Genomic DNA, 16,330 nt, shown 5'->3' on the forward strand with positions numbered 1-16,330 from the left:
TTTTTTTGGGTTCATTCACAAACTTTTCTTCTCATGATTATCTACTCATATGTTCTGTGTAATAAGTCTGCCTGTGTCCGATTTCGTTGTAAAGAATAACTTATAAAATTCACTGAAGGCGGTTTCCATCTTCATTGTGGGCATTTGAAGCCCACAAGCATGTATTTCCTGGATGCGGTGAATGCTGTGCTCCCAGCATTCACCGAGATGTTGTGATGACGCTGTTGCACAATGCATGCTGGGAAGCCTGAGACTAGCTCCCAGGGGACTGTGGGAGGTCTGGGAGAGGCTAGAAACACGCCTACTCCCATGGAAGGAAAACCAGGAAGTGCTAAGAAGATTCGAAAAAAAAAAAAAAAAAAAAAAAAAGGTAATTACGGCGATTTAAATTTTTTTTACACAGCATGTCAGCATCTAGGCAAGGAAGAGAATGCATAGAGATAATGTTCAAAATTTGGGTGGAACCCCGCTTTAATGTGGAAATTCACTCTCCTAATTGACATTGATTATTTTTAATCCTCATACTGCTAGCTTTAGTAAAGAGATAGGAAAGTATATCATATTTACTTGTTTAAAACTTTTTTTTCTACATTTCTTCTGTTACGTCCTGGTTTCCTGCGTAGGCAAATGATGTCATACTTCCCAGGAGTCTTCATGAGGGAAGGAGGGGTTTTCTCAGCTAAGCATACTCTGCTGCATGCATACTTGAGCTAAGAGCAGGAAGTAAATGCTACATGAATCATTTGCCCTTACTCAAGATGGCCACAGCCAGAAATGCTAGGGGTGTTTTTCAAAGAGATTTCTCACCAAAATAAAGCATGGAGACATGGACAGACGGGGAAGTTTGCTTTAAATATTAAAAAGGCATTAAAAATAGTTTTTTTTGGCTTGTGGTGCTCAGATGCAGTGAAGATCCATTTTAAGGCCCCTTTCACACGAATAGACCAATCGGGTCTGCCTGTCAGGCAGACCCTCCATTGTTCTGACAGGAGGGACAGGTATAAAAACGGACATGTGTCAGTTTACACCCACTGATATCCAATCTGATCTGCTAAAAATAGATGGATGGAGGATCTGTTCCTGATTTGTCTAAGTCCCGGTTAACACTCGTACATGGTACGAGATTGCATATGATTCGCACCGCATATCACATGCGATACCCGTGCAATGTGATTTCAGCCAGAGAATATGGCTGATATCGCATTGCAGTCGGACCAATCTCGCACAGGACCTTTTTAGTCCGCACCAGAATCAGATCGCATGGGTGTTCACACCCATGTGAACAGATTCATCTCCGAACTGTCAGTTCGCAGTGTGATATGCAAGCTGAAATGGGGGTGTCATTAACATTGTATTCACATATGGCGTTGTGAACTGCCGTGTGAGTTGAGTGCGATTCAGGAACTTGCAGTGGATTTGCAGGGTTCCCGAATCGCATAAGTGTGAACCGAGTCTAAAGGATTGGAACGGATGGCAGTGGGGTGTTAACAGGCAGTCCGCTTACATCTGAGCACCCATAGAGGAGAGTGGGCTGTGCCTGTGTCCACTAAGCATAAGCAGAGTGGACACAACCCAGCTAGCCACCTGCTCGGTGGGGATCAGCAGACAGATTCCCCACTAAGCAGGCGGACTCCTGGAGGGGTCCACACCATCTGGAAGGGGCCTAACATAATGCGGCTTACCAGTCCTTAGATGTGGTGGCTGCATTTGCTTTATTTCAGTTTTTACCCCATTTTCACCTGGTGATCCTGCTAGTAGCACACTTCCAGTCATAGGATGACAATGCTCACTTTATGGAGAAGCAGCTTTGGCATTGCCAGACAGTAAATGTGAGGACTACAGAACACCTCCCTCATTGATTATTTTCTTTATGGGCCCAATTAACACAATTGGGCTGTTTGCAATTAGCTGAAGGAGACCCAGCATGGGGTTTTCAGCGATTAGCTGCAGGCGGGAAGCCCCTGTGAAAGCAAAGAGATGCTGACCACTCCCACAGCTATTCGCAGCCAACTGTATGTAATCACCCATGCAGCGATTATCTGAAGATGAACGGCCATAGACACAGACTGCATAGACAGGAATTGACTTCCAAGAGTAGTCCAAGAAAAGGTACAGGGAGGGCTAAAAGGTCTCTCTGGGATAACACAGGCAGAAAGCACAGGACAACTCTGAATTTCAGGCAAGAAGAACAGCTATTATTATTACACATGGCTTATATAGTATTTTTGCACCAACAAAATGATTTTAATGGTAAATTGAACAGACCCCAAAAAGGAGCAAATGACAACAATTAACATTAACAAGAAGTAAAAGACTTTAAAGAAAAACCAAGGCTCAGGTTCATTTAACATTGAGGGTGTTATGTAGTTTATAGAAAAAACTGGAAACAATGTTAACTGATAACAGTGCAGCAAAGGCAGCAAGCACAGGAAGTTCTCCGCCCTACAAGATTTATATCAGGATCAATAGGTTTTCTGCATTTATTGAACAGATAACAAAACTATTCCAAACAGTATATTTAACAGACCAAAAGATTCACAAGCAAAGCTGCATTATCACAGGTTGTGCTTCGTGAATTGTAAAGACAGGAGGGAAGACGAACACCAGCACTTAATATAGATTCAATTGGCTGGAAATGCAATGGGAACTCTACTACCCAGGAAGTCTATGGGGCCAAAAGGTCACCCTAATGTACTAAAAAAGCACCTGTAGCAGTTTTCCTAAAACATGGAAGGACAGTACACAGGTAGTGAACAGCCCCCAGAGAATAATGGAGATAATCTTGCCATGCATTTTCGCTCCTTTAATTGAGTTGCAAAGTCTCTGGGTTTTTCACCTTAAAGTGGTTGTAAACCCTTTACAACCACTATTGACTACAGGTAAGCCTATAATAAGGCTTACCCTGTAGCTACCGTGGATATCTCCTAAACCTGCACGTTTAGGAGATATCCCCTGTATTAGCATGTGCCGACGTCATTGGCACATGCGCACTTGAAGCAATGGCACGATCACGCTGTTGTTTCAGCTGATGTGCCGTTACCGGCGGTTCCAGCCAATCACAGCGCTGGAGCCCACAATACCCAGAAATAACTCCAGGAGACACATCGCCGGGCAGAGCAGTATGCCAGGACGGCTGCGGGGGCTTCGATCCAAGGTGAGCATTTCATAATGAGCTAGTATGATATGCATACTAGCTCATTATGCCTTTGTCTTGCAGGTTTTTTTTTTTTTTTTTTAGTGGGCTTACAGCCACTTTAATGCATTCTATGCATTCTTTGCATTAAGGTGAAAAACCTGTGCTGCAGCTGCTCCTCAGAGCCCCCCTTTTTCTTACCTGAACCCAATCGTTCCAGCGATGAGCATTAGCCCTGCTGCTGTCTCGGGTGCTCATTGGATAGATTGATAGCAGCAGGAGCCATTGGCTCCCACTGCTGTCAATCAAATCCAGCGACACGGGAGAGGGGCCGAGTCCTGCTGTGTGTGTCAATGGACGCAGAAGCAGGACTTGGGAGCGCGCCCATTGAAATCGTCTCTCTGTGAGGGTACACGATGAAGAGGAGGTGCCAGGAGCGCCGCCGGGGGATCCTAGAAAAGGAGGCTCAGGGCAGCTCTGTGCAAAACCCTAGCACAGAGGAGGTAACTATGACATGTTTGTTATTTAAAAACAACACAAAAAACAAACCTTTGCAATCACTCAGGTGTAAAACAGGGACCTAAAGCTGAACTCCAGCCTAACCTGCAGTTTTGTACAGTTGGACAGACTCCTCTCGTCTCCTGTACCGAAAAAATGTACCCCGATTTCACCGCACATTTTGAGCGTCTAACAAGGTTTGTTAAAAGCTGCAAGTCCAATATATTTTGCCTCCTTTCCTAGCTAAATGACTTCCAGCATCATCTAGCCCTCGTCTTCCAAGGCTGACTGACCCCTGGCCAGTCACCATTCATTCACTGGATTTCAGTTCTTTCAACTATGGCGGCTCACCGCCACGTGTGGCTGTTGACTAGTGTGGCCACCTACCTACTAAAACAACCACTCATTTAAGACCGACATCGGACCATCAAGACATTTTGACATTTTTATAAATCCGCTCAAAAGCCAGTCCACTGCTTGCATCAGGGCTTTGGGCTCTTCAGAGGAGTACTGAGGCAGGGTGCTGCGATGTTTTCAGAAAGCCAAGTACAGCACCTTGCCAGGTGGACCCTTGCACCAACCATGGTCTGCCTGCATTGCATAAAGAAGCACAGGGACCTAGGTGACAACATCGCCGGGTTAAACCACTGCAGCTCCAAAAGATTTACCCCCCTTCGTGACCAGGCCATTTTTTGCGATACGGCACTGCGTTACTTTGACAATCGTGTGATACTGTACCCCAAAAAAAAGAAAAAAAACAAATCAAATATCTTCATCAATTTAGGCCAATATGTATTCTGCTACATGTTTTTGGTAAAAAAAAAAAATCCCACTAAGCGTATATTGATAGGTTTGCACAAAAGTTATAGCGTCTAGAAACTATGGGATACATTTATGGAATATTTATTTATTTTTTTACTAGTAATGGTGGCAATCAGCGACTTATAGCGGGACTGCGATATTGTGGCGGACAAATCAGACACTGACACTTTTTGGAAACCAGTGACACTAATACAGTGATCAGTGCTAAAATATGCACGGTCACTGTACTGACACTGGCTGGGAAGGGGTAAACATCAGGGACGATCAAAGGGTTAACTGTATGCCTAGCCAGTGTTTGTGTACTGTGAGGGAGGTGTTTTTACTAAGGGAAGACATGGATCCTTGTCCCTGCTTTGCAGAAAAACAGGATCCATGTCTTTACTACTGACAGAATGGCAATCTGCCTCTAACCATCAGCGGGTGCTGGCAGACAGAGTCCATGGTACCCGCTGATCAGCTCCCGCTGTGCACAATCACTGCAGGAGCGAGCTGCCGACAGAGCGTGTTCACGCCCACTACCCGGAAGTACGGATCTCAAATACAAACACACACGTGATCCAGCACACAGAGGCCACCCTGCAGCTTTAAAACTGGTAGAGGGCAGTCATGAAATGGTTAAAATAAGGTATGCAATGGAAATTTTATTTTGAAATATTAGCATGTTAATAAGGGGGGGAAGCAGTGAAGGCAAGATATTACCAGATTCAGCTTTAACAGAAAGAAAAATGTAAAACATTGAGGGACTACAAAAAAAAGGTATGAAAAGGATTACACTCGGAATTAGACAGTAAAATATATAAAAAGGAGCCACAATCTTAGGTAGATCACCAATCCCTCTTGAAGAGGCTACAGTGAGGGGTAGGCAACCTCGGCCCTCCAGCTGTGGTGAAACTACAAGTCCCATGAGACATTGCATGACCCTGACAATCAGTTTCACCACAGCTGGAGGGCAGAGGTTGCCTACCTCGCTACACCTTATTCTACATTTGGGAATATGCTGGGTATGCAACCAAAGTGGTAATTCAACATACAGTGGGTATAGAAAAGAATCACCCCCTTTAAATAATGACATTCTGTTGCTTTGCAGCCTGAAATGAAGACAGACAGTTGTTTCATCCAGCTGTATTTACTAGTGCAACATCCAAGTGAAAAATATAATACCAACATGTCAGAAAAAAAATAAAAATTCAAAAACAATCACTGAGTTGGAAAAAGAATCACCCCATTGTGTTAGTATTTTGTTGAACCACCTTTTGCTTTAATTACAGCCTTTAGTCTGTTGGGATATGTCTCTAATAGCTTTGCACAGCTAGACTTTGCAATATTTGCCCACTCTTCAGAACTGCAAGTTCAGTTAAATCTGAAGGTGACCTTTTGTGGACTGCAGTCATTCCACAGATTTTTAAAGGGGTTCAAATCTGGGCTCTGACTAGGACATGCAAGGACATTCACCTTTTTCTCCAACCACTGTGTGGTCATTTTTGCTGTGTGCTTTGGGTCATTGTCATATTGGGAGGTAAACCACCTTCCCATTGACAGCTTTCTGGTAGAGGGCAGCAGATTTTCCTCAATAATTTTACTTTTTGTCCTATCCATTTTTCCTTCTATCCTGACAAGTGCTCCAGTCCCTGCCGCAGAGAAACACTCCCATAACAGGATAATACCACCTCCATGCTTTACTGCAGGAATTGTGTTATTTGGATGGTGACCACAACCTGACCACAAAATCTTTTTCCATGTGGCCTCAGTCTTCAAGGTACGTTTTGGCAAAGCTCAGTCGTGCATGTGGCCTTTCTTGGGGAGCGGCTTTTTTCTTGCAACCCACCAATACAAGCCACATTTGTGGAGAATTATTATGATATTGTTGTCACATGCACACAATGATCACCTTGTCAAAAATAAATGCAACTGCTTCAGAGTTGCTGTAGGCCTCTTGGTAGCCTCTCTGACCAGTTTCCTCCTGGCTCTTTAATCCAGTTTGGCGTGACGTCCTGATCCAGGGAGGGTCTGTGTTGTACTAAATACCTTCCTCTTGATATACTTCACTGTGCTTCTAGGCATTGATAAAGCCTTTGAAATTTTTTTTTCTTAGAGGTGCATCGAATGGAAATGTTGGTGCCGAAACCGAAAATGCGGGATGCACTTGGTCGAGAACTGAAAATAAGTTTTTTTTTTAAATATATAAATTTATAAAATTGTATTATATTCAACTAATATGAATTTAAATGAACATGAATTTATTGTTTGCCAATATCAGCACCTTTAGCGCAAGAAAAGCTCCAGAAAAATGCATCCCTTCAAATTCTATGTATGTCTTCTCACTGGTCCATTGCGCTTCTGTTGTGGGGTTAAAAATCTTTCTTGCTGCATTTTTGGGCAGAAAAAACCCCACTAAAAATGCACCTCCCTGTTGAAATGCATTAAAAACGCATCACTAATGGACCTGTTACCTTTTTTTAATGTGGTTTGAGTCACATGATGAAAAACACCATAAGAACAGTAAAAACGCGGCAAGAGTGCAAGTGTTTTTGGTGCCATAAACCGTCACCTTTTTCTTTATCAGCAAAATGCCACACCATTTCAGCTGCCAAGATTGCTGTGCATCTGTAATTTTTTTTGTATCCATCTCTTGACTTGTCCACATCTTTATCCCAGAGATCTTTTGACAGTGCCTTGCCACCCACAGTTGATGGTTTGCTTCAGTTGCACTACCAGGGACTGAAATGCTCCAGGAAAGCTCTTTCCATGCTAAGCTAATCAAAATGACCACAGCTGAAAGTCAAATAGCTTTGTGTGCCATGTCCTTTTTAGGAGGAGGGGGGGGGGGGGTGGTGTGATCCTTTATTCCAACTCTGATTCTGTTTTTGAATTCTTTTCTGACATTTTGGTGTTCTTTCACTTGGATGTTATAAGTTGCACTGAGTAAATACAGCTAGATAAAACAAAAAAAAGGACTGTCTTCATTTCAGGCTGCAAAGCAACAAAGTGTGATTTTAAAAAAGGGGGATGATTCTTTTATATACCCACTGTATGCTACTGCCTACTCACTACAGCACTGAAAACCAGTGATAAGGACAGACATGTGGAAGGTTGTGAATATCTCAGTACATATATTATGGTCATAGCACGCTACTTGCTGTGCAATTTCCAGTTAAAGGAACTCCTCCCTGAACAGGTCCAAAAAAAAAAAAGTGTCAGGGCACCAAAACCATTTCTTAAGATATTTCTGGAGCAGCGAACACACAACTAGCACCGTGGACACATCCTGCCCAGACAGAGAACAATATCCCAACTACCATAACAGGAAGCTACCTGGGGAAACCCAAGTCCCATGCTTTTGTACCCTGAAGGCCCACTGCTTCAATTTCTTCTTCAAATTCAGGAGTAGCTAGGGAGAGAAATGGAGGATCCCACAGAAAATAGAAGGCATGAAAAACGCATTAAGCGCCTACATCACCTGACAAACCATGACGTTCAGTTTCTTGCATGGAGTGTACATTTTTAATGCAACAACTTATTGTAGGATTTTAATACTGAATACTTGGCTGACTGGGACCCTGTAGATCTTGGAGTGAGCAGGATGCCAGTTCTGCTACATGCCAGGTTTTAAATGACTGCATTAGACGCATGCACAGACATACAATTATCATGAAGTCAGGCACATAATGTGCTGTTACACACATAGGAATTACTATTCCCAAAAAGAAAAAGCTGTTCCAGGAATCCGTTGTGCCGTCACTACACATGACAGCTTGTATTTGCTACTACAAGACATACAACATCATCTAAAAATACATCAACATGACAGAACATTAACTCTTAGCACCCACTAGAGTAATTAAAAAACAAAAAAAAAAAAAAAAACAAACTCCTGGCCCCAATCTAAATCACTAGGCTTCAGGGGGGGAAAAAAAAAAAAAAAAAAAAACATACCCACACACGTGCTATATTTAAGGCCTAAGTGCAGCCAAAAACAAGAAAGACCGTAGGATTAGTGGTAATTCTCCATGCTGTTCATCCATACCACTTAATCTTCTGGGGGCAGCGAGCGCTATTTTTAGTGGCACTTTAACGTTGTTTTTGCGGAGGTTTTCGGCCGATAGCGGAGCGCTTTTAACCCTGCTAGCAGCCGAAAAAGGGTTAAAACAACCCGCAAAACGCCTAAGTGTGAAAGGGGTCTTAGAAGTAATCCGGCTTCTGTGAATGGCAGAGCTAGGTCGGAAAGGGCAGGCATATTTAGACTCTTGATGGGAGCCTGTGACAGCCCGATGGTTGTTTTATCTCCATCACACCAGAAGATTATGGCGCTGGGTTGGGAGGCAGGACAGAGGAATCAACACAAGAGACATCCTCCCGACCAAGTTATGTCCCATGTGTTGATTTGTGCGCTTTTAATTATGGCTGCACTTCAATTTTTAAGAACGGCAGAGTGGTGGACATGCATTAAAATAGTACCTCAGCATAGCTCCCAACTGTCCCTGACTTAGAGGGACCGTCCCTGATTTGGAACAATGTCCCTCTGTCCTCCTCATTGGTCCCTGAGTTTGGTCTGATCTATATAGATGTACCCTATATACACTCGAGTATAAGCCGACTTTTTCAGCACATTTTTTATGCTGAAAAAGCCCCCCTTGGCTTATACTTGAGTGAGGGTCTCGAGTGAGGGTGCAGCCTCACTGTGCCCATCTGCAGCTGTACCTTTGATAACCAAAAGAGCGGGCGTCTCCCGCCGTGTCAAGCAGTCTTAACTGTTCAGCAGCTGTCCACTGTAACAAAGCCCCGCCTCCTCCTCGTCCGTGATAGATGGAACACTGATACAATGCTGGGAAACTATCAGTGTTCTGTCCATCACGGATGAGGAGGCGGGGTTTTGTTACAGTGGACGGCCGTCGAACAGTTAAGACTGCTTGACACAGCGGGAGACACCCACTCTTTTGGTTATCAAAGGTACAGCTGCAGATGAGCACAGTGAGGATGCAGATGGGCACTGATGATACAGGTGGGCACAGTGAGGCTGCAGATGGGCATAGTTTACCCAGTAGCTGCTGCATTTCCCACCCTAGGCTTACACTCGAGTCAATAAGTTTCCCCCCGTTTTTTGTGGTAAAATTAGGTGCCTCGGCTCATACGCGAGTATATACGGTATAAAGTCCACGGCTTCCTTCCGGGGTCGCGGACTCTGGCTCTCTGACTGGTGAGAGCTGCGTGACGTCACTCCCGCGCATGTGTAGGGGAGACGCCAGTTGCGGCACTCGCCTGAAGAAATTGCACAGACAGCTGTTCCTTCAGAGTGCATGCACCGATGACATCTGCGCAGTTAACAGTATCTCCTGAACGGTGAATGTTTAGGAGATCTTTACAGGACCTATAGGTAAGCCTTACTCTAGGCTTACTAATAGGTACAAGGTCCCCATGGAGGTTTACAACCTCTTTAAGGCTTCAAATGTAAATTTAACAATAGAAGCTGATTGGTTGCTATGCACAGATGAACCAGATTCTGTCTGCTCCAGTTTTGATAAATCCTCTGTGTTTACATTTGAGAGACCTCCCCTTCCTCTACCAGTGGAGGATTTCTCATTGAAGACAGGTGAATATTATTAGCAATAGATTCATGGTGACTGATTGTAATAGATTGTTGGTTAGTTTTGTTTTCCCACTCCCATATGCTGTCCCTTAGTGACCTGTATATCCACACCTTTACATTAACCCTTTATCCATCCTCTCACTATATAGGACCTATACATTAACTCCTTCTCTGCTTCCTGATGATCTATACATTAATGATTGCTGTATCTACTACACCACTACCAAGCTCTGTTTTACCATTGCAATACAAGCATGTTTAGTCATTTTGGGGTGCAAAGGGGGTTCATACTGTACTGGCATTGTTATGCTTTATAGCAAAGTAAGGGAAACAGATTTTTTTTGGTCTTTCCCCTTCATAAACAAAAAAAACGTTGTGGTTATAAACTGATTGTAAAGGCTAAAGGTTTTTTTACCTTCATGCATAAAAATGTTCTGTGTGCAGCAGGCCCCCCCAAATACTTACAGGAGCCTGATCCAGCGATGTGCACGAGAGCCTCGGCTCTCCCGGGTCTCTTCATCCTCATTGGCTCCTGCCAATCACAGGCCAATGAGAGAGCGGGGGGCAGATCCGGGCCACACTCGGTGTGAATGAAAGAACAGAGCTGTGGCTCTGGAGCGAGCCTGCTCAGGTGCCCCCATAGCAAGCCGCTTGCTATGGGGGCACTCTGCAGGTGCATCAGCAGGGGACCCAAGAAGAGGAGGATCAGGGCTGCTCTGTGCAAAACCACTACACAGAGCAGGCAAGTACAACATGCTTGTTATGGGTTATTACAGGTTAGTACTCAAGTGGTTAAGTGATTGGTGCTACCTGTACAATAAGCCTTTGATTTCAATATATCTTAACCGCCCAGTGCCACACGTATGCCAAGCCTATGAACCCAGAAGTGCAAAGTTAAAATGTACTAAACCCAGGACCCTGCATTTACTATATCTGGTCTCCCACAGTACACAGAACAAGGAAATGCAATTATTTTAGTAAATATAAACTGCTAAATACCTTTTCTCATCAGCAGAGTACTTTTATCAGCATCCAGCTGAGCACTGGTTAAAGCTTGTAGGAAGAGTTTTTTTATTCTCCTCTGACTGTCCTATGAGGCTGTGTGACCCCTGACCCTCTGTCTGGACAGTGCCGATTAGCCCTGTGCTGATCACAAGCACCCTCCCCAGAAAAAAAATTAAAAAAGAAAAAAAACAAAACAAAAACCACACACCTGTATAGCAATACACACGAAACCAAGCATGTGCAGAGTGCCCCCAAGGGTCAGTACTATCAAGAGATGGATTGGGGACTGTGGAAGAAGAGAATCAGAAGACCAGATCAAACAGCCTTTTTACGCAATGCACAAGATTAACCCCTCAGGTTCCACGGTGAGTGTAACAAGTATGTTTTACTGCATATATAGAATCATTTTAATTTTGTGCGTTTAGTAACACTAAGCTATAGGAAATATTGAAGGAGTCAAAAGCAGAGGAAAGCTGGCCAATTAACAAGGTGAATTTTTCTGCTATTTGGGCCAGGAGTTTCATTTAAAGTGGATGTAAACCCAATGTCATCCATTCTAAACTACTGCCATAGGGGTTATCTATAGGGATATACATGTCTCCTGCATGTATCTTTACCTGTCAAATGTCTCCCCTCTGTGTTATTAGACCCGAAAAACTGCAGATTCTGTGGGCGGGTCTGTTGTCTGGAGCTCGGTGGGTGGAGTAGTGATGTCAGTAGACTCCCCGCCCACCTCTACACTCCCCTTGTAAATATGCATTTTCTCCTGTGTATTTCTAACACTGAACTTCTGCTATGATCTCTAACATCCAGTGAAAAGACAGGAAAGTAACCACATGACTTCAGCATGCCAAATCATAATGAGGTGTGGAACAGCCAATCCTTGCAGACCTGCTGAAGAAAGGAGTGGGGGAGGGAATTAAAAAATACTGCATGTGTCTTAGACTAGTGCACGAGATGTAAATCACCTGTCACTCACAGCAAGGGGGAGGATTTGACAAAGTTTTTCTCAGTTTGTCAAGATTTATCTCACTGAACAATAAAAGAGGATTGCTCAGAGATGGATTAACTGTGTGTGGCAAGACTGGGCTCAAATGATAGGAAATCTTATACTCTACAGTATGATAAAAAAAAAAAAAAATTCAGGTTTACATCCACTTTAAAGTATAACTAAAGGCAAACCTTTATTTTTTAGTTTTGGATGGAGTTGAGATGGATTCCCAGTTAAGGAGATTCACCATCTGTTTTTCCCGCTTTTATCATTATCAATGAAAGCAAAATAAAATTTTGTGTTGTCCCCAGAAAAGTAAAAGGAGGGAAATCTTCCTATGGGGACACTAGTTCTGGTGATTTGGAGGTCCCCAAGAATTTAGTTTAATTTACAGGGATTTCCTCTCACTTCCCATTTGGTTTTGGGACAGGAAGTGAGGGCAAAAAATAAAAAGTCTGACATTTTGTTTCAAAGTGGAACAAAAAAAAGTTTTGCCTATAGTACTACTTTAAACTTTGAGGGCCACATTGTTCTTGCAGCAGCAATAAAATGTTGAAATCATTTGACTTCTATTTACTTGTACCATTTGCCATAGCTATCCCACTACTATTCCCATATGAATTGCATATGTTATGGCAACCAGAAGATTGAACGCTCATAGCTGCAATAGCAGCTCTGTCTGGGAACAACTACAGATGGAGCATGAATGTAGAACCCCTGAACTGTCAGTATCTGTGGTGGGACAGGGAACAGCAAATCAATGGCATTTCATAATAGAAAGGTAAGCAGAAATGCTTGTTTACAAGGCTGGCTTGTTTACAAGTGACCCTGTAGCAACAGGGTCACTTTATCATGATCAAGTCTTAGATATTTAGTAGGCATTTAAGATGTTTGTGTGCACATGATGAATTCAGTATAACCACTTGCCTACAACACACTGTAGTTTTACTGCTAAAGTGAGGGCCGGCTGCGCAGAAAGACACAAACACATGCAATCCTGCATTTGCATGTAGCGGGCCGTCCGCTCAGCTGTGCTGTCACTGGCTCCAGCACATGCCGATCAGGGGTTCCCAGTCAATGATTTATGGCCAGGACCCGCCAATCGTAGGAGCAACTGACAGGAGAGAGCTTTGTGTATGTAATCAACACAAAGATGACAGCAGCAAAGTGCCAGTTTTTGTTTCAATGCAAAGCAGATATTGCTTAGTAAAAATCAGCATACATTACACAAGGATTCATGGCTGGAAACTGCTAATCGGCTGTGTGCAATCACAGCCTAGAGCTCTGTGTTGGTAAACACAGAGCTCTGTACAGAGGAAGCCAGTGTCAGTGTATATTATTGGCATTGATCACTGTATTAGTGTCATTGGAATGGTCAGTTGCAATTAGCCAGTTCCCTCAGTGTCAGATTGCCTGCCATCTTGCTATAAGTCGCTGATCCCCACCATTAATAGTATAAAAAATACAAATTCCAGTATAGATCTCAGTTTGGAGACGCTATAACTTTCAAGCAAACTCCACTGGGGTTTTATTTTTTTTTTAGCCCTATAAACGAAAAAGCAAAAAAAATAAAAAATAAAAAAAATAAAACCCCAGTGGTGATCAACCACCACCAAAAGAAAGCTCTATTTGTGGAGAAAAAAAAATTATATAAATTGTGTTTGCGTACAGCATTGTATGACCGTGCAATCGCCAGTTAAAGCAGCACAGTGCTGAATAGCAAAAGATGGCCTGGTCGTGAGGGGGGGGGGGTAAAATTTTCTGGAGCTGAAGTGGATAATTTTTGTTTTGATAAACAATTTATGAAAAAAAATAATTCACAGAACATATTCAAGTCAGCAGTATCCAAAACGTGACGAGCGCTTCTGGGTAGGGTTCACGTGCCCATCGCCCCCGGCTGTGCTGTGATTTGATACAGCACAAGCCGATCAGCGGGTGCTGGCCAACGAATGATCACTGGCACCTGCTGATCGGCTTCGTCATTCAGGGAAGGGAGCTGTGTGTTGTAAACTCAGAGCACCGACAGGCAATCTTGCTGTCTTTTTATTCCCTGCAAAGGGAAAAAAAAAAATAACAGCAAGATTGCTTAGAAAAGCAGCACAGTAAACATTAAGCATACATTTAACCCCTTGATCGCCCTTAGATGTTAAGCTCTTCCCAGCCAGTGTCAGTACAGTGACAGTGCATAGTAACACTGATCACTGTATTAGTGTCATTATTGATGTCATTGTCAGTTAGTGTACCCCCAACCAGCGTCAGATTGCCCACCACACTATCACAGTCCCACTAGAAGTTGCTGATCACCGCCATTACTAGTATTAAAAAAAAAAAAAAAAAAAAAAAAAAAAAACAGTGATGATCAAATGCCACCAAAAGAAAGCTCTATTTGTGTGAAAAAAAAATTGATACAATTTTCATTTGCATACAGTGTTGCATGACCGAGCAATTGTTAAAGTAGCGCAGTCAGCAAAAAATGCCCTCGTCATGAGGGGAGGGGGGGGGGGGGGGGGTTAAAATCTTCTGGAGGTCAAAAGGTTAAAAATTCTACAATTCCAAAAAAAAAAAATCCAAAAACACACACATTAGCCAATCCAAGGGAGTGAAAGAAGATAGGAGAAGAAACAGCGAATCCCTGAGAATGTCTAACTAAACCATAGCATATAATGGCTATGCTATGGTTTATCACAGAGACATGCAATTAGCGGACCTCCAGCTGTTGCAGAACTACAAGTCCAATGAGGCATAGCAAGACTGACAGCCACAAGCATGACACCCAGAGGCAGAGGCATGATGGGACTTGTAGTTTTGCAACAGCTGGAGGTCCGCTAATTGCATATCCCTGCTTTATCATATTAACTCATAAACCGCAAATTCAAGGTAGAGGCTCATATTCGATGCAATACCCGATTGCAAAACTACCACGTGTGTCATAAATATAGAAGACCTCTATATGCAAGTATGCAGCTGCAGGAAACCTGATCTTAAGACTGAAGTTGTAATCAGTGTAGGGCAGTAACTATTTCCAAGCACAATGCCAACCATATCCATGAGAAAAATCCTGCCAAACGTCACACAGGAAAGAAACATTTTCCATGCCAATTGCTCAATACAAAAGCTTCAGAACAGCAACAAACAATCTGACATTAACTGTTCCCCCTGGGGGATGTGTCCATCCAAATATCCTTGCTCTACACACAAATGCATTCGGTTCTAGTCCAGTGCCCAAACACATTCAACCAATTGAAATAGCTTTTCAACTAAACATGTTACTGAACCATAAACAATTTAAAAAACTGAAAGTATAATGCATTTTCAATGAGCACAATTTTAACGTATTGCAGCGTTTTACTTGAAAATTCTCTCTTCTACATTTGTTATTCTATTACATTTAGAAATGTGTAGATTGGCCACAAGAGTAAGGTTTAATTAGTCATTACAGTGACTAACTGATAAACAACTGTGGAGATGCAATGGGAGTGCATTGCATCACAGATTTTAATTGTCATAAGGTGTTCAACAGTAAAGCACAGCTACAGTGTAGCAAATGCATAATAAAAATTTGCATACATAAACCTCAATTCAAAGCTACAAGGTTTTTTTTTTTACTCTCAGGTTATGTATTAAAGAGGAGTTCCAGCCCCCAGCAAAAAATTTAAAAAATCAGCAGCTACACATACTGTAGCTGCTGACTTTTAATATTAGGACCCTTACCTGTCCAGGAATCCAGTGATGTTGGCACCCCAGACGACGTTTCCATCAGCTCTCAGGTGCTGCCGCCGCCGTTGGTGGTAATGTGCATTTGCAAAGTGCACTGCGCTTCCTGAATGGGCTGGAGTTCTGTGAAAAAAGCCAAATCATCAAAATCTCCAAGTCATTCACTTCCGGTGACTCAAGCAGCAGTAGTTGCAGATTTCCACGACTTGGCTGGTTTCACAGAACACCGGTGGCATATACACTACGGTACACGATATGAGTGGACACTGTTAGCCCGCCTGCTACTAACCAACAACATGGCCGCCTCCAAGGCGGTGACAACTTTTTTACTCCTTACCCGGTGTTCTGTCAAAACAGCCAACTCTGTGTACCGTAGTGTATACGCTGCTGGTGTTCTGTGAAAAACAGCACAATCATCGAAATCTGCAATTTCCGCTGCTGGAGAGTCACCGGAAGTGATGTGGTTGGAGATTTTGGTGAGTTGGAGTTTTCAGCAGAACACCAGGAGGAGGAGGGGGGCCGAACTTCTGAGTGATCTTTGCACAACCGTTTACATACACTTTAACCACTTGCTGACCAGCTA

At 43.1% G+C, this 16,330-nt stretch overlaps 1 protein-coding gene across 1 annotated transcript in view; it reads right to left on the reverse strand.

Moving 5' to 3' along the window:
• Positions 1-16,330, reverse strand: part of UBE2H (ubiquitin conjugating enzyme E2 H) — a 54,993-nt gene that overhangs the window by 22,760 nt on the left and 15,903 nt on the right. The window lies entirely within an intron of this gene.

Source organism: Aquarana catesbeiana, linkage group LG03 (genome assembly GCF_042186555.1).
Source record: "Aquarana catesbeiana isolate 2022-GZ linkage group LG03, ASM4218655v1, whole genome shotgun sequence".
Taxonomy (NCBI): domain Eukaryota; kingdom Metazoa; phylum Chordata; class Amphibia; order Anura; family Ranidae; genus Aquarana; species Aquarana catesbeiana.